Source organism: Dipodomys spectabilis, unplaced genomic scaffold, assembly GCF_019054845.1.
Source record: "Dipodomys spectabilis isolate Male_0828 unplaced genomic scaffold, ASM1905484v1 ptg000120l, whole genome shotgun sequence".
Taxonomy (NCBI): Eukaryota; Metazoa; Chordata; class Mammalia; order Rodentia; family Heteromyidae; genus Dipodomys; species Dipodomys spectabilis.
The window spans coordinates 3,282,932-3,302,252 of NW_024870797.1; the positions used below are offsets into that span (position 1 = coordinate 3,282,932).

Sequence of the window (19,321 nt, forward strand, 5' to 3'; positions counted from 1 at the left end):
GTCATGGGGCTTGAACTCTGGCTGGGTATGTCTTTCATTTCTTCATGTCAAAGCTAGTGCTCTACTACTTGAAACACAGCCCCACTTCCAGTTTTCTGATGGTTAATTGGAGAACATTCTCACAGACTATCCGGCCCAGTTTGGCTCTGAATGGAGATTCTCACATCTCGTCCTCCTGAGCAGTTAGTATTACAGGCATGAACCACCAGCGCCTAACATCACTACCAACTTTTAAAGTAGTATTGTTCTTAATTTTTTTTTAGGTTTCTTTAATTTTTTGTGAAAATGCTGTACAGAGGGTTACAATTACATGGGCAAGATAATGAGTGCATTTCTCATCAATCATTGTAGCCTCCTCCTTTGTTTCCCCTTCCCATCCGTTCCCATCCTCCCTCCGCCCCCTCCAGTCAATCCTTCTGCCCCCAACAAAGGTTGTAAAGTTCATTTTTCCACATAAGGACTTGTATGTCTCATTGTTTCAATGGATCCACCTGTATCCCTATTTAAATGATTTGTTTTTTCCCTTCCCCTCCAGAAATTATACTGTTAAAGAAAGGCAAGTACGGGCATGTGAACACATACTAACACAGTTAGTATGGTAAGGTTTGTAATAGGTGCACAAGTATCGAGTATTTTCAAATATTTTCCCTCTGTCCCCATTTACCACAGTCACCAACAAGAATTTGTTTCAGCTTTCACGTTGTGCGCGCCAACGTTTTGAACGTGCCCAGAAGAGTGCGTTATGCACAAGAGAATTCCGCCTTCAGTTGTGCTGAGGTAAACGGTGAAGGTCTCTCTCGCCCTCTTAGGTATCGAATGACTAAATTAAAAAAAACTGACAAAATTTAAAACGTCCAAATTTTCTCGCTTTTCTGTGAGGTGGCGAGTTTGCTCTTAACAGGTCAGCAGTGCCAGTTTTTAGATTCAGCGTTTGACTATCCTGCCTTCCTGTTCTAATTCAGACTGTAGGTACTAAAACTGGAAGGAAACCGAGAAATAGACGCGTCCGCGCGAATCAAAATGGCGTCCGGAGCTTTCGCCAGCGAGAAACCTTGCGCTAAGGAAGAAAAGTCGCACAAAGCCCAACTGCCACAGAGAAGCACAAAGAATTAAATGGAAATTGTGTTTCTCCCCCAACAAAAGAGCTTTTTCTGCAGTTCTTCCTCCCGGACCCACAGAGTTTAAGCCCATCCCCCTCTGAGGAACAACCTTACGGCCCCGCCAGCTTCCTTTTCAAGGGAGGGACGGACGTCTGTCCAGCATAGGAAACCAAGCTCCCTCTGGTGCACACAACAACGTATTTTCACACACACACAGACACACGCGCACACCTAGCGTACATGTGCATAAATGTGTCGTTTGAGGAAAGGATGTTTGGCGACGTCCGATAAAACCTGAGGTAAAGAAAACTTCTGCGCTACCGCTATTTTATCTTCACGAGAGGTGATTCCGCTTCCGACAATCTCTGCAGACGCTCACAAGTCACGTCAGTGTTGAAGTTTCCATATTCCTTACCTTCTTTCCAGAGTACTGTGTCCTGACGCCACGACACGCTTGCTCACCTCCCGAGTCAAGGCGCGAGCAAGATGGAGGGATGTGGGTTCCGGATGTAGGAGGAGGTCAGGCGGAAGTTGGCGGGGTGGAAGATCTAAAGGTGAAGGGGTGAGCGAATAAGTAATTTTGGACTGTTCCATCCGTGGTGATGGAATGCAACAGTAAAAAAAAAGTCATTGTGAATTATAGTATTTATTTATTGCTATTTGTTTCAGTTTTGCCAAACCTTAAGGAAAAAAGATTGTTTATTACAAAGTGATATTTTAAAAGTCCCCCCTCCCAAATATGACATTTTCTTCTCATTTGTTTCCATCTAAGTAAACAGCACTCACAAAATTACACTATCCAAAGCTTGTTTGTATTACCATGGCCTGATGTTTGAATTCCCAATATTCTCCTTCATTCGATGACTATAATAATTTCACCCATGTTCATTTATTTTGCTTTTTGTTCTATTTTTAATTTGCTGTTGGTCGTTGTTTGTTGAGGTACAAATATTGTTGGCAGAACTCATCTACTGGCACTTTACTTAAATTTAGAACCTTTCTCCCAAATCTCAGCCTCCTGAGGTTTGAAGGCCAACAAAGCCTTCATTATAGTTTTTAAGTGCACCATTAATTATCTAAAATCTCAACACATTATATGCTTAGAATTTTAACACATTATTATGAATAATAAAATATTTCCTAACCTCAGTACTATTTTTCCTTCACAGAAACGAGTTTTACACACTTACCAAGCTTATACAATAATGCATTAGAAATGAAAATTACTATGTCATAGGGGAGCTCTATGTGGTGTCTTTTGCCGATCCTCTATACGACTTTCCAAAGTGGTTGAACGAGTTTACACTCCCACCAACAATGCAGTAAGTTTCCCTTTAGGCCACATCCCTTCCAGCATCTGTTGTTAGAGTTCTTGATTATAGCCATTCTAACTGGGGTGAGGTGGTATCTCAATGTTGTTTTGATTTGCATTTCTTTTATGGCTAGGGAGGTTGAGCATTTCTTCATATGAGCTCCCTTACGATCCAGCAATCCCACTTTTGGGAATTTACCCAAATGATCACAAATAAGACCACACTAAAGCTATCAGCACAACTATGGTTATTGCAACATTATTTACCATAGCTAAGACATGGAACCAACCCAGATGAGCCTCAGTAGATGAATAGTTCAAGAAAATGTGAGATATATACACAATGGAATTCTATGCCTCCATCAGAAAGAATAGCATTGCCCCATTTGTTAGGAAATGAAAAGACTTGGAAAAAATTGTATTAAGTGATGTAAGCCAGGCCCAAAGTCCCATGGTTTCCCTTATCTGCAATTACTAGTATATGTCTGAGACAAGGAGATATGGTCAGATAAGTTGATGTTAGGTAAAATGAACCCCAGGATAAGGATTCAAATATTTTTTTCTTTCTTGCGGTTGTTTCTAACATATCTATGATTTCTTTGTTGCTTTGTAGGTCCCTCCTCCACAATATAACCCTTATTTTTACTGCATTTGATGTTGGTATAATTTGTGAAGGGGTGTCAATGTCTAGTGCGTTGGGGTTCCTGGGTAAGGGTCACGAAATCACCAGGACACAGGGGATACAGCGTGCAAATAGCAATTGCCACTGCATGCTGTGCTTTATTGTTAGTGGGTATTTAAAGACAAGCAAGCATAATCTTTGCCAAGATTTAGTCAGAAGACATTCACACAAAAAATTTCCACAAATAGATTTTTGCTTGACTTATGAGACTAATGTCTAGGAATATTATTATCTAAACTATTTTAGAGCAAGCTCAAACCACTTCTCCAATCTCAGGATAATGCTTGACCAGTTGTTCATCTGTGCTTAAGCAAGCAGAAGAGCTACTTCTTCAGCTCCTAGGAGTCTGTGACATGTATTTTGAGATAGGGAGAGAGAACATTTTCCCTCTCTAGCCTGGCGTTCCAAGAGCTTTCCTAATCCCAAACACAGTCCTCAGATAATCCTGAGGCTGGAGCCTGCATCATTCTGCCCCCTCAACATAGACCCCAAGTCTTCACAGAGGAGAAGGGAAAAACAAATTGTTTAAATAGGGATACAGGTGGACCCACTGCAACAATGAGGTGTACAAGACATTATGTCAAAAAACAAACTTTACAACTTTGGTGGAAGTGTTGGGGGAGAGATGGGACGGGATGTGAAGGGGAAACAAAGAAGGAGGCATCAATGCATGATAAGAAATGTACTCATTACCTTGTCCATGTAATTGTAACCCCTCTTTGCAGTATCTTCACAATAAAAAATATCTAAAAAAAAGGAAAATTACTACTTTGACTTCTTTATCATATTGTCTAATCTAAGTTCCTTTACTAATCTAATACATTCTTCCTTCAGTAGAGATTACCTGTTTTTCATGTTCAAAATGTAACATGGATACTTATTTCACTTCATATTCCTTTGAGGAAATAGTTATTTGAGTTTTTCAATGATATGGTATATTTTCTCAAGATGATAATTGAGTACACAGGAAAAAATTTCATAGAAATAATACATTATATAGTTAGTGACATGACAAAATTGAAACTATATTCTACAAAGTAGAATTGAATGTTTTATATCATGTCATTTTCTTAAAAAAATTAAGCACTATCAAGCAGTGACATGAAGAATATAAATGTATTTCATAATTACATAAATTTTAGACTCCTATAATAGTACACTTTTAATCCCTGTTTTGCAAAAGGTAAAGTCTGTGAAAGACTGTAAAATTTGTTCAACAACCTTAATGACTATAACATGTTATAATGAATGCTGTGACAAATATAAAATCAATCGTATCACCATAAAATTTGTTTTACACCAACATAACTTTTAGGACTCTAATAACATTATTACTTGATCAAATTGATTTTACAGGGAAAATAATTTTATAGGACTTAAGATATAAAACTGAAAACTGGCCAACAATTTCCAAGACTCTTTGGATAGGAAACCGGATATGAAAAATAGTGATCTGTTCTCAAATTCACTGCTAAAGAAGAAATATTATGAAGATATATGATCTGTTTACCAAAATATATTTTTTAGATGATGTAACCTTATGTGTTTCACCTGTTAGTGGATATCAGTATTATAATGAAAGGAGTGAGCAAATCCAATATAATCAGGGTTTTAGCAAAAAGACTAAAAGCAGACATGTTGGGATTTAAACTGAGGGCCTTGTGTTTGTTTGCTATCCAGCCTTTTATTTTTATTTTTGCTGGAGTTGGCAGTGTTGTTTGCAGTTGCCAAGAAGACTCTTGACCACATGTACAGCCCTCTTGTTCTGATGATTGTTGAAATAGTGTCCTGCTTTAGGTCAGAGCAAATCTGGACTGTGAACCTCCTTATTTATACTGTCATATCTGAGATGGTCTATACCAACTCATCCAGCTTTTTCTGCTGATATAGCGGTCTCAGGGTAATTTTGCCCAGATTCTGCTTTGAAACACATTCTTCCTGATCTCTTTCTACTGATAAATTAAAATTATGGATGTGTAGATGCCTACCATGACCACAGAAACATCTTGACCTAGAGCTCACTTTACTTCCTTCTATCTCCTGTGAGGTTGCTGATTTTGTTAAACTGCAGTCTGATCTGGGTAAGGGCCACATCCTGTTTGGCCCAGAAATATCCAGATTCTGCCTGTGTCTGGATTCTGATTTTGTACAAGTGGGTCTAAATCCTGTTTTTCTCTATTGTAAATCTTAAAGAAATTAATAACTGCAGCATTTATTTCTGGAAACTTGCTTGCCTTGCAAGACAACACTTGATTGTGGTTTTATGTTCAAAAAACCCTGCCCCTTCTGGCAAGAGGGGGTGGCAGTCACAGTTCCTGAATCTGTGCTGCATCCATGGCTGGTCAGTTGAGCTCCTGTATAATAAAGCTTAATTTTAATCTTTGAGCTTTAAGTGGTGGACTCTTTAGACCCCACAACAGATGAGAACTAAGAATGCCCATTTTCCTCTCTTCTGTCATCCATGTACCTCTCTTTCTTCCTTTCTATGTCTGTCTTTCATTTCTTCTTTCTCTTACTTTTCTCCTTCCTTCCTTTCTTCCTTCCTTCCATCCTTCCAATCTTTTTCTCTCTTTTGTTCTTTCTTGCTTTCTTGATTTCTTTTTTCTCTTCTGCTGTCTCTGAGTTTTTATGCTCAAGTCTCATTTCTTTCATTTGAGGCTACACCTACAACTTCTAGTTTTTTTTGAGAGCTAATTGGAGATTTTCCTGTTTGGGCTGTCTTTGAACTGAATTGTTAGCTTTTAGCCTTCTCTGTAGCTATCCTTACAGGAATGAGCCACTATGTTGCTTCCCTAGGTATGTGATACGTGTTTTTTAAGCATGTTCTCAGGTTTTGCGGAGTTGAATGAAGTGGGTTTTTACTGTCATGACCCTCTCTGTATTATCTTTCCAGTACTGGAACCTGGAGCCTTGCATATAGAAGTCAAATGCTCCTGCACCTAGTGTCTTTTGGTATGCCCAGATTCTCTTTGGTTGCGTAAGACTAGGTTCTCTGGATTTGTAGGAAGACCTTTGTGTTAAATCAGGGTTACCAAGGGCAGTCTGTGTAACATCCTGTGAGAGGAATGAGGGTTCAGTGTTGTTATTTTTGTTTGAACTAAAGTCTTGTTTTCTGTAGTCCTCAGATAGGTTCAAGCTAATGATCTATTTTCATGGAATGTGTTACATGAAATTGGGTACTCTGATACTCTGAGGAGTATCTGTAAAACCTTAGTAGGGATGTTCTACTAGTACAAGGGTTTTATGACCTGCAGTACTTTCAAGGTGTCTGCTAACTATGTGATTCATACCTAGGCTGTGTGTCTTCTCAGCCATGTTGAGGTAGCACTGGTTTGATCAAAGTCCTTCTAATCCATTAGGCTCCAGGTACATGGTGCACTGAAAGTATTCACTGCCTGATGGGTTCCCTAATTTAGAAATTCCAATCCTTTAGAAAAATTGAGTTTAAATTTACACAATATAGTTAGCTAACATAAAACAAGTAGTAACTTTATTTTATTTTATTGTAAAGATGATGAACAGGGGATTAGAGTTATATGAGTAAGAAAATGAGTACATTACATGTCAATCATTGTTACCCCATCCCTTGCTGTTTTCCCATTATTCCTTCCTTCCCCTCCTTCCCTCTCCCACACTACTCCTCCCTTCCACCACCTCCCCATCCCTCCACCTGCCTGAAGTTGTAAAGTTTGCTTCCAATATATTGTCCTGTGCATACCATTGTTGCAATGGGTCATCTTGTGTCCTTGTTTCACCATTTTTTATTCTCTTTCCCCTTCTCATATTGCACAAATACATATATATATATATGATGCTGGGTACCAAAATCAAGTACAGTTAAAACAGGAGATATAGAAGGGAGAACATACAAAGGGAATTAATATAATCTCAACAGTATATTAAAAAAACAACAACAAAGGCAGAAGTTTTGTGTCCATATCTTGGGGTTCATTTCACTTAGCAGCAAAATATATGATCATATATACATTTGAGCTTTTTAGTTCATCTGATAAGATTTTCCTATACATATATTAAGTATTACAAATAAGGAAACCATGGGTTCTAAACATTTTTGGGCCTGGTTTACTTTACTTAATATGATTTTTTCCCAGTATTTCCATTTCCTAACAATGGCATGATGTCATTCTTTCTGATAGAGGCATAGAATTCCATTATATACATACATATGTATACATATATATAATGCTTTTGTCCTCAATCCTACTCTTTTACTCAGAGTTCCTTAGCCCTTCTATACACAAATAACGATTTTAATCATGAATGATCTCTACTTGGATACTGGAGGTCCACACCGATAATCCTAGCTACTCAGGTGGCTGAGATCTGAGTATCATGGTTCAAAGCCAGCCTAGGCAGGAAAGTCCATTAGATTCTTATCACCAATAAACCACTAGAAAACTGGAAGTGGCACTGTGGCTTAAGTGGTAGAGCCTGCCTTGAGCTAAAGAGCTGAGGGATAGTGCCCAACCCCAGAGTTCAAGCTCCATCACCCACAAAAAAAGGACTCTTCTTCTCTGCTAAAAAGGGATCCAATATGCTGTTTGTAAATCCTTCCTTCTTTTTGGCAAGTATGTATTTCTCTTCCATCTTCTTGGTAAGTGTGTATCTCATTATTGACTTCCCCCACCTTAGTATTCAAGTTTTTTATTTGTATCATTTTTGTTTCTGTCTTGTTTGAACCTCAGGATAGAAATGTTTGGTCTATATTAGCTGTTATTATGACTGCAAGTTTTATTTCAAGTATTAGTTCATAATGTTTCATTATTATCCATTGTAGCATTGAGCCATAATATCTATTACAGTATTTCCTCCTGAAAATTCTTTATTATTTTTAGTTTATAACTAGTGCCCATGTATGTATGTATGCATGTATGCATGTATGCATGTATGTATGTATGCATGTATGAATTTATGTATTTATGTGTATATGTATATTGCTGCCAGCCCTGGGCTAATTTTTGGTCCTAAAATTTTCAGTCCTTTTTTAACTCATAGATAGCAACATGTAACTTATGTCATTCCTCAGGCTGATGTGATAGAGGGATGCTGGACCAGGTTCAGATATGGTGACATTTTGCAAGTGGAAAGATATAGGCTATCCAGGAAAATAATCAACTGCTATTTTAACAGAATGCAGAAAAACCTAATTTCACCTTGAGTGTGTGTATATGTGTCTATGTAGGGAGCACAGCCTACATGAAGTAGAGCTGGGTGAAATGAGGATGGAACCATGACCTTTGCTTATAAAATTCTGAATCCTATATACACAGAGGGTGATGGCACCTCCCAGAGAGTGGTAACATGTTTGAGATATGGAGGAGACATAGTGAATATAACTGCTTTGGTGATTTAAAGGTGGGTAGAGCTGAGAAAGAGCCTCAGGTTCAGGAACCATCAGACCACACATACAAGATACACCTTGTTCTAGGAGGCCTTATAGCTAGCACCTGATGACAGCAAGGCCCTCCACTATAAAACAGACAAAAGAGTGCTAGCAACAGTCTTTTTGTTCCAGTAACAGGGTGCCGAACCTGCCAATTCTAAAGCAAGGAATGCTAGATATCTAGACATCTGAAAATCCCCAATTTGTTTTAAAACTACATTAGCTTGTTTAATATGGGCAGGGACCTCCATAAAGGATTTTAAACAGTGAGTACACATTGGGATTTTATATGCAGTGTTCCCTGAGTGAGGCTAGAGGCAGTATCTTGCATCAAGAAGACTAGTCTCCTAGCAAAGTTTAGCTAGATTAGGTTTTAGGGTCTGGTTCATACACTCACAATACCTGGGAGCTCTGGTACCCGTAAACTGTATGAAGCTTTCATTTGCCTTTGGGTATGTTCTGAATATTACAGCAATGAAAACTGTCCATTGTCTGATCTGATGGAGAGGGAAAACCTAGACCAAGGAATGACTTTTCTCAGGAGGGTCTTTACCACATCCTGAACCTTTTTAGGAAATACCTCATTCAACCTATCCAGGATAGAGTAGGTGCAGAGAAAGACCAGAAAATGCTAATCTCCTTGGTAAGGCTTAATTTCTGTGACGGCCACTTCCACCTCTTGAAAAGTCATGGTGAACATATCTGTAGCTCAGGGCTTGTGTTTAACCCCTAGTGTCCTTATTTTGAAACACCTCACACTTATTTGGGTATATAATTTAGGTAATTTATGAAAGAGATAATATCTGTCTAAAACATTTCTCTACAGTGTCTTTCCCAAGTGGGTGAGCTCATGATATTCTTTTATCAAGGGAATAACTTATGGACCTAAAATTAAAGAGGAGGAAGTGGAAAGGGGAGGAGATAAAAGAAAGGGAAAGAAATACACAGTGAGACAGAGGTTTAAAATGGTGGGGAAATGGAATAACTGGAAAGAGAGGAATAAAGTTTTGGAACTCATCATTGTCTAACTGATACAAACATTAAAGTTGCCCAAAAGGAAGAGGACAAAAATCCTACACCAGACACACTTCAAGCAACATGTAAAGAGAAATACAACAAGCTCAGTATCACCACAATGAAATTTAACTAGGCATTTAAAAGGAACAATTCTAGGAGTTCTTTCTGTTAGAGGTTGGTACTCACAAACATTATATAATGTCTCTTCGGTATTTCTGAATAGGCAGCAAAGTTTGGGGAATTATAGCTTTGGTACTTGTCTAGGAGAAGCTCAGAAGGATCAAAAAGTGTGTGGGGAATATGAAAGGGTCATAGAGAAGGCTGCATCTATCTAATTTGTTTGGGGAGAGAAACAAAAAACACCAGTCAATTGTAATCTAGGAAAAAAGTAATATCTAATGTTAGCTAGACTCTCCCAGCCAGACTAGAGTTGGGAAAGGTACTTGAATAGTGAGGATTTAGGAAGGAGCTCATCTTAAAGGAACAGATATATAGCAAGTGTGTTAATCTGATTGGGAAGGAGAGGAGCATACTTGAACTCCAGAAGAATATCAGGATACACACAAGGATGTTGGACATTATAAAGACAGTGGAGGTATTATGAAAGAAATGAGAAAGAAGAGAAAAGCCCAGGCAGCTTGTGTCACTAAAATTTAGAGAGCTCTTTCAGCATGTTCCTCCAGAACCCTCCCAGCATTTGATCTTAATAAATAAAGTCATCTTCATAGCCTGCATGCAACAGGGACCAGGAGAGTCCTCAAAGTACTGGCTGAATGATAAACAAGATTCAGCATCTGCTTCCTTTCACTTAGGGAGACAATCCCATAGAATGGACAATCCCAGCCGGGCGCCGGTGGCTGAGATCTGAGGATAGTGGTTCAAAGCCAGCCAGAGCAGGAAAGTCTATGAGACGCTTATGTCCAACAAAAACCACTAGAAAACCAGAAGTGGCACTGTAGCTCAAGCACTCGCCTTGAGCTGAATTGCTGAAGGACAGCGCCCAGGCCCAGAGTTCAGGTCCCACGACCAACAAAGAAAAAAAAAAAATGGACAATTCCATAGAAGGAAACCGAAAGGAAGGAAAGGGAAGGGAAGGGGACAGAAAGGAAGGGATGTTTGAAATAAACACTTATCAAAATACAAGATATTTATATATTCTCTTTCTAAGGGCAAAGATGAACCTATAGAAACACAAAGTATTTCTGAAAGTATATCCTATGTGTAAAGTGATCAGAAGGGAAAACACATCTTTTGACCTTTAACCACTTACATTATTATTATTATTAAAAATATCAAAATAATCGGGCTTACAGAGCTGCATGATGAAATTATGATGTCTGGTAGAAGCAATAAGCACAATGTTGTGATTTTCTCCACTTAAAGGGAAAATTTCAAACATTTTATGCTTTTTAGTGGCAGCAAATTTTAAGGGTGGTCCGCCTCTCATGGTCACATTCTTAGTTGTGGGACTTTCTTCATGAGAAGAGTATGTAATATGTTTGTTACATTTACTAATTATGAAGTTTTCTTTAGGATGTTGTTGAAACTGTCAACAAAACTATTCTTTAAAAACAAGTGGACATTTTCCATCATTTCATGGGTGTATTATAGGTTTTTGTGGGGATATTTTGGTGGTTTCTTTTTTTGTCATTTTTGTTTTGTTTTGTTTTGTAGGTCCAGGGGCCTGAACACTGGGACTGGGCGCTGCTCTCAGCTCCTCAGTTCAAGGCTGGCACCCTACCACTTGAGCTACAGCCCCACATCCAGCTTTTTCTACTTATGTGGTACTGAGGAATCGAATCCTGGGTCTCATGCATGCAAGACAAGCCATGTTCCCATTCCTGTATTATACTTTTGATTTTCTGAATTTATTGTATTTTCTGAATGTTAATCCTCTTCCTAACCAATTGCTTGTGAAGATTTTTCTCTTGCTCTTTGAGATTAACTCTTCACTCTGATAATTCTTGCCTTTCATATGTAGCTTTTTACATTGATGCAATCCCACATGTTGATTCTTGCTCTTATGCATGGGTTTTGGAAATATTTTTGGAAAATCCTTTCCTATGCCTATATCTTCATGTGTGTTTCCTGTGTCTTCCTGTAATGGCTTTAAAGTTTCTAGTCTTACATGAACATCTCTGAGCCATTTTTATCTGTTTTGTACTGGGTGAACAGGACTTAGTTTCAGTCTCCTCTATGTTTACATCCAATTTTTCCAATGCCATTTATTGCTGAAGCTATGCATATTCCAAGATATTTTTTTGAGTCTTTGGTCAAAACCAAATGGCTGTGGCACCACAGGTGTATTTCTGGGTTCTCAGTTGGTCCCTGTGATGGTTTTGAGCTAGTTTAGGGCTGTTTTGCCTCACTACACTGTAGCAATATAGTTTTCCATAATTTTATTATGATGCCTCCAGTATTCTTATGGCTCAGAATTCTTTGGCTACTTGAGATTCTGTTTCCACACGAATTTTCAGATTGATGTTTTAATTCCTGAGAAGAATGTCCTTGAGCTGGGCACCACCATAGCTCACACTGTAATACTCATTACTCAGGAGGCTGATATCTGTGGATTGTGGGTTGTTTGTTTTTTTTTTTGTATTTCAAATTTTTTTTTATTCTGAAAATATCATACAGATGGGTTACAATTACATGAGCAAGGTAATGAGTACATTTCGTATCAAGCATTGTTGCCTCCTCCTTTTTTTCCCCCTTCCCATCCCTTCCCATCTCCACCTACCTTCCTCATTCCTCTCCCCCTGCCACAGCTATCTTACTAAAGTTGTAAATTTTGTTTTTCATCATAACATCTTATATGCATCATAGCATCTTTTATGCCTCATTGTTGCACTTGTATCCCTATTTAAACAATAAGAGTTTCCCTTCCCCTCCACAAATTATACCAACATCAAATACAGTGAAAACAGGGGTTATACCATGGGGGAGGGACATACAAAGCAACAAAGACATCATCTTATAAATATGTTAGAAACAATAGCAAGAAAGTAAAAAGCATTTGAGTCCTTAACTTAGGATTCATTTTGCCAAACATCAAATTATCTGACCATTTCTGCTTGTCTCAGACATATACTAGTTATTGCAAATAAGGGAAACCATGGAATATATGTTTCTTTACACCTGACTTACTTCATTTAATATAATTTTTTCCAAGTCTTTCCATTTCTTAATGCAGGCTTACAATTCCATTGTGTATATATACCAAATTTTCTTGATCCATTCATTTACTGAGGGGCATCTGGGTTGGTGCAATATCTTAGTTATGGTAAATAATGCTGCAATAAACACAATTGTCCTGGTAGCTTTAATATGGTCTTATTTGTGATCATTCAGGTAAATGCTCAAAAGTGGGATTGCTGGATCATAGCTCTATGTGGAGTCCTTTGAGGATCCCACATACTATTTTCGCAGTGGTTAAACAAGTTTGCATCCCCACCAAGAATGCAGTAGGGTTCCCTTCTAGCTACATCCCCTCCACCATCTATTGTTATTAGAGTTCTTGATTAGCCATTCTAACTGGGATGAGGTGGTATCTCAATGTTGTTTTGATTTGCATTTCTTTTGGGACTAGGGAGGTTGAGAATTTCTTCATGTGTCTATTGGCCATCATTCTTTCCTCTTCCAGAAGTTTCTCTTTAAGTCTTTAGCCAACTTATTTATTGGGCAGTTGTTTATTTGAGGATTAGTTTTTGAGGGATTTAATTTTTTGAGTTCCCAGTATATTTACATATGAGACCCTTGTCAGTTGTATGGCTAGTGAAGATCTTCTCCCAATCTATGGGCTTTCTATGTCCTTTGCCATCCAGAAGCTCTGTAATTTCATGCATTCCCATCTGTCCAACCTTTCTTTGATTTGTTTTGTTTCTTGGTCTAAAGAAAATTTCAGCCTGTGCCAATGAGACCTAGGGTTTCTCCTATTCCATTCTGTAATGTTTTCAAAGTGTCTGCTTTGACTCCAAGGTCTTTTCAACCACTTGGGAAAGGAGTATGGAAGTTCCTCAAAAGGCTCCACATAGAGCTCCCCTATGACCCAGCAATCCCACTTTTGGGCTTTTACCCAAATGATCACAACAAGACCATACTAAAGCTACCAGCACAACTATGTTTATTGCAGCATTATTTACTATATGGCACCAACCCAGATGACCCTCAGTAGATGAATGAATCAAAAAAATGTGGTATATATACACAATGGAATTCTATGCCTTCATCAGAAAGAATGACATTCCCCCATTTGTTAGGAAATGGAAAGACTTGGAAAAAATTATATTCAGTGAACAGCAAGCCAGGCCCAAAGAAACATAGGTCCCATGGTTTCTCTTATTTGCAATTACTTATTTGCAATTATGCCTGAGACAAGTAGAAATGGTCAGATAAGTTGATATTAGGGGAAATGAACTCCAAGATAAGGACTCAAATGTTTTTTTTTTCTTGTGATTGTTTTTAACATATTTATAACATGATTTTTTTTGTTGCTTTGAATGTCCCTTCCCCACGGTATAATCCCTGTTTTCCCTATATTTATGTTGGTATAACTTGTGGAGGGGAAGGTAAAAAAGAAATTGTTTAAATACAGGTGGACCCATTGCAACAATGAGATGTACATGACAGTTAGGTCGAAAAACGAACTTTACAACTTTGGCTGGGGCAGGGGTGGGGGGTGTGTGTGAAAGGACCGCCAATGGGAAAAGATAGGAAGGGATGGGAAGGGGAAACAAAGGAGGAGGCAACAATGCTTGATAAGAAATGTACTCATTACCTTGCCCATGTAATTGTAACCCCTCTGTATGGCATTTTTACAAAAAAAAAAGAAGGGAAAGAGTTGCATCCAGATCCAGTTACCCTCTCTGAAGAGTGTACAATAAAACTGAACAATGTAGGGGAAGTCACTCACTACTCTGCATTACTACATCCAATCCATAAGAAGTTGTTTTTACACTGTATCATCCACTATTTAAGGTATTCTTTGATTGCCATTATCTACCCACTTGGTTTGTGGATCCATTTGCTGACAGAACCATATATCCTTCTCCAATCTTTCCAAGATCTTTCAAGTCCTCTGCAGTGAAATCCCACTGTTGCTTAGAGAAGATCTTCAGTTTTCCTAATGATTTAATACTGTTTGTTCTCATTCTCTCCATGTGTGGATTTTCGACTCATGGTTGGATTCAGAGTAAACTTGGCTGTAGACTTGATCAGTGGGTTTGCAAAATTCAACTTCAGAGCTTTGTGCTTACCCTGCATGGTGCTGATGGCCAGGTGGCCAGTTGCAAGGAAACCTTCAGTACCCAGGAGGCCACTAGTGTTGCGACTCCAGAGTCCCCACCTCCGCTTGGCTTTGAGCAGCCACTGTTGTGAGTCAGGAGCCAAGCAGCGCCACGGTGGCTGACAAGTATTGGCAATAATTTTGTTATTTCTTACACCTCATTTATTTCTGGTCTTGTATGAAAGAGAATATACATACATAAAAGATTCTGAATTTTCTGAGTCCTTCAGGTTCCCACATCTATTTTCTTCCAAATTCTCTGAGCCTTTCTCCACTTTGAGGATGACTTTGCTGCACTGAGGTGCTAACACATGGCTGTTGGAATGTGTGCTGTGCAGGCAGTTTGGAGACAGAGTGTCACTTTATCTGAGGTGAAGGAGTGGACAGAGCATGAGCAGTTCTCACTAGGACAACTTGCTGATAGATGGTTTCCAGTTTGCTCATTACTTGTGACATTATCATTTTAGAGACAAGCAAAGGTCAGCAGAGCCAAAAACTGTGCATCTCAGAAGTCTTCTTTGTCATCAGTCACGGTTCAGCAGCTCTTATACATATGCATAATGCAACATAAACGTTTCTCAGTTTGACCTCCAAGCTGGTTCTTCCACAGATACAGAGCAAGAATGCTTTTGCCTACCCCATTGCAAATGTCTGAGTAGATTTAAGATTTAAACCTTTATTGAGACCTTCATAACAATCTAGGTTCACCCTGTTGTAATTAGTCTATGTTTTGCATTAATGCTATGTATAAAGCCATCTATCTGCTCATTGCTAATAAAACATTATTAAAACCAATAGCCACACCTAGCATCTGAATAGATTAGGCTTAGCCCTGGGTCACTTTGGTGGCTTCAGTTATTGGCAATGGGTTTGAGGCTTTGACATAGGCTAAGGAAGTCATGCCTAAGCATTGACTATTGGCTTCCAGGGAGATATTTAGCCTTTGGCCATGAACATCATTGTTTATGTTCTTCCTTTCAACCTTTTTCAGGCAAGGCAGTTGTCATAATACAGAAGATGCAATTTATTTTGGTCTTGGCAAAGGACTTTTGCCGTTTCCCAAGCTTTCAATCTTCTTTCTCTCTCTTTCTCTGATAGTATTTGTCAAATGATCCAAAAAGTAATTTTCAGTACCTTTTTTTTTTGGTCAGTCATGGGGCTTGAACTCGGCTTGGGCACTGTCCCTGCACTCTTTGGCTCAAGGCAAGTGCTCTACCACTTGAGCCACAGCGCCACTTCTGGTTTAGTGGTTTTATAGAGTCTCACAGACTTTCCTGCCTGTGCTGGCTTTGAACCATGATCCTCAGATCTCAGCTTCCTGAGTTGCTAGGATTACAGGCATGAGTCATCAGCCCCTGGCCTTCAATACCTTTAAACAGTCAATTCTCATTCAGTTCTGGGACACTGACCCTTACATTTTTTTATTCAAGGTCAGCTCTCCACCATTCAATCAATCATTTGACTTCTATCTCTTTGGACCATAATTGGAATCTCAAAGACTTTGAACCTGGATCTGAGTATCTCAGCCTTGTAAGTTGGTAAGGCTCCAGGCATGAGCCAATGGAGCTCAGCTAATGTTTTCTCATCTAACATTCTTACACATTTTTTTTGTCATTGGGCTTGAACTCCGGGCCTGAGCACTGTCCCTCAGTTCTTCAGCTCAAGGCTAGTGCTCTACCACTTGAGCTAAGTTCCATTTCCTGTTTTCTGGGGGTTTATTGGAGATAAGAGTTTCATGGACTTTCCTGGCTGGTCTGGTTTTGAATAGTGATCCTCAGATCTCAGCCTCCTGATTAGCTAGGATTACAAGAGTGAGCCACCAGCACCCCGCTTACATGCATATTCTTTCAAGTTAACATGCCTTTAAAATGGTGTATTCAAGGATATATACACCCTGCCTCCTTTATCCAGATTACCTATGCACCTCTCAACAGCATGAAAACTTTTCATGTCCTTCTGTTGATGATAAAATAACCTTTTTCTCCAATGACTTCAAATATGGTAGAACAAAAATTCTTATCTAAATGTTGACAGTTAAGGTTATACAGTTCTGTGGCATTTCAAATGAACTTGGGAATTGATGCAGACCGGCTCTGTCGGGATGATGGAGGACACCTAGTAGAGGAACTGGAACAGGTGGGGAGATGGCAAACAGACAACTCACACACAAGAGGAGTGAATGCTGAGTGCGATTTATTGCAGAGGATAACAAGCTTTTATAGCACAAGTCTCCATGAGAAAGGGCAAAAGGTTACACAACCTTGCTGCAGGGCTTCGTTCTTGGGTGGTCACCAGCTGGTCGCCTGATCTTGTGTTTTGGATGACGAGCTATGACGATAGGCACTTGTTTTCGGCTTTACCTCTATTTTTAAGAAATACAATGGGTTTTGATGTTTATCACCTATTAACCATTAACCAGAGCAAATGGCCAAGGTGCTGGACAGAAAGGCATGAACGCTAGTACTTTATTATTACTTTTGTTTAGTTTTGTACTTTATGTGTTTCAAATCTTTTCTAAGCAATTGTGCTCCTTTGCCATTCTTTAGAGGGTCCCCAATTTGTGGCCCAAATCATGATATTCAGTATAGTTAGTTAAATCTGGCCATGTATCAAATTTAAGCTCATAGTGTCTTTTCTGTAACCCTTTCAGATAATCTTTTACACTTCTCCATAGAGGCCTTAACTGTCTCATAAGATCTTTCTTGTTCCTTCTTTGATAGTAAGCACCAAGGAGGCCTACATCTAGCAAGTCTCTTAGTAAATGAAAGATAATAATAGGAAGTTCTTTCTCCTAAGTAGTTTTCCCAATGGTTGCCATCCTTATCATACACACCTGTAAAAGGCTATGGATCTGGGGGAAGTCTTTGGGGTCCTCTAGATAATGGAGGATCCCACCATTTTCCTCTGATAAGCCATTGCCATCTTCCAGCTACCAACCTTTTAGGAATCTTATCTAGCTTTTGGTCTAAATATCCCTCTACATCTTTCTTATCTACAGGATATCTATATAAGTCTATTGTATATGCTCCAGGATTAAAGGGAAGTCTCCAATAGCCATACACTCTTTCTGCTCTAATCGTGCCTACAGCTTCTTGTAAATCTCTTACAAACAATTCCTTCTGCTGAAGTGACGTCATGAAACACCCAATACATTTTTTTTTTGGTCCAGTTGTGGGGCTTGAACTCTGGGCCTGAGCACTGTCCCTCAGCTCTTCAGCTCAAGGCTAGTGCCCTACCACTTAAGCCACAGCACCACTTCCAGCTTTTTTCTTTTTGTTTATGTGGTGCTGAGGAATCAAACCCAGGGCCTCAGGCATGTAAGGCAAGCGCTCTACCACTGAGCCAACTTCCCAGCCCCTATCCCCAATACTTTTATATTTACTTATGATTTGTCTAATAGCCTCCATAAGAAGGGCTTTTAGGGTAGCACTTAACGCTGGTGAGTTAGTCACATTCTCAGGACACTCATCGGATGTTGGAGTCGTCAACACTCCCAAGAAAGAGCCCTGAATAAGGGAATGTTGAGCATGAGTAAGTAGAACAAGCAACAGGAGCAGTAAAAGATTAATAGGCACTCCTATACAGCGAAGAAAAGAAAAACAGGAACACATCTTTCCTAGGGGCTTGCCAGCCTTTCCAGGAGGTAGGCCTCTTTGAAGCCCCAGTCTCAGATCTGAAAGCAGGTGTCCCATGCTAAGCAGACTCCACCGGAGTAGGCGTGGCAGGGAATCAGAGGGTTTGGGGAAGGAGATGGATATTAAGTCTGGGGTAGAACATTTGCCTGGCATGCCAGAGGCTCCTGATTCCATCTCCAGGACAGACACACTCATAGACACAGACACCTGCATGTGCACACACATATACACATACCACTTTTCCAGAAAAGACAAACTGATCCTGATCCACAGTGGGACGAGGCTGAAAATCAGATGGAAAGGACTGAAATTTGAAAGGGTGTGGTGGGTTCTGTTTATCACTTCGTCTCTGCTGATGGTTCACATAGGGAATAGAGGAAACTCTCTGACCTTATGAAAAGACAAACATTATTCAAGATCTTGTCAGGAAATACTGGTAACAAGAAAGTGAAATGAGGAGGCTGAGTCTAAGTTATTTCTTACATCCATTGATGAGAGGAGGGATTTCTCCACCCAGCACTGGAAAGCCTAGAATTGAGAGAGACCATTTATTGAATTGCAGATGCCTAGATCAAAGTGAGCTGGGAGATCCCTGCTTCAGAGACATATATGTCGTAGGATTGGGAAAGCTTTTCATAGAGAATACTATGATTCTGCCTTCATTACCTCCCTGAATGCCTTGAATGTTCTGCCTCTCAATAGCCTTTAAGATTTCCCCTATATGGAAAAGTTGAGGCCTATCTTCCCAAGATGGAAAAGTGTTGGTACCTGAGCTTGTACTTAAGTATGTCCAAATATGGTCTACTTTTGTTGAGATTGAATGTCTCTATCCCAAACATATTGTTTTTTGCCTCTACAAACTTTGTATACTCTCTGTTTAGGAGAGA

General features: G+C 39.3%; 1 pseudogene; it reads right to left on the reverse strand.

Moving 5' to 3' along the window:
- The window catches only part of LOC122115529, an 82,984-nt pseudogene extending 64,061 nt beyond the window's left edge, over positions 1–18,923 (reverse strand).
- Between the last annotated feature and the right edge of the window lie 398 nt (positions 18,924–19,321).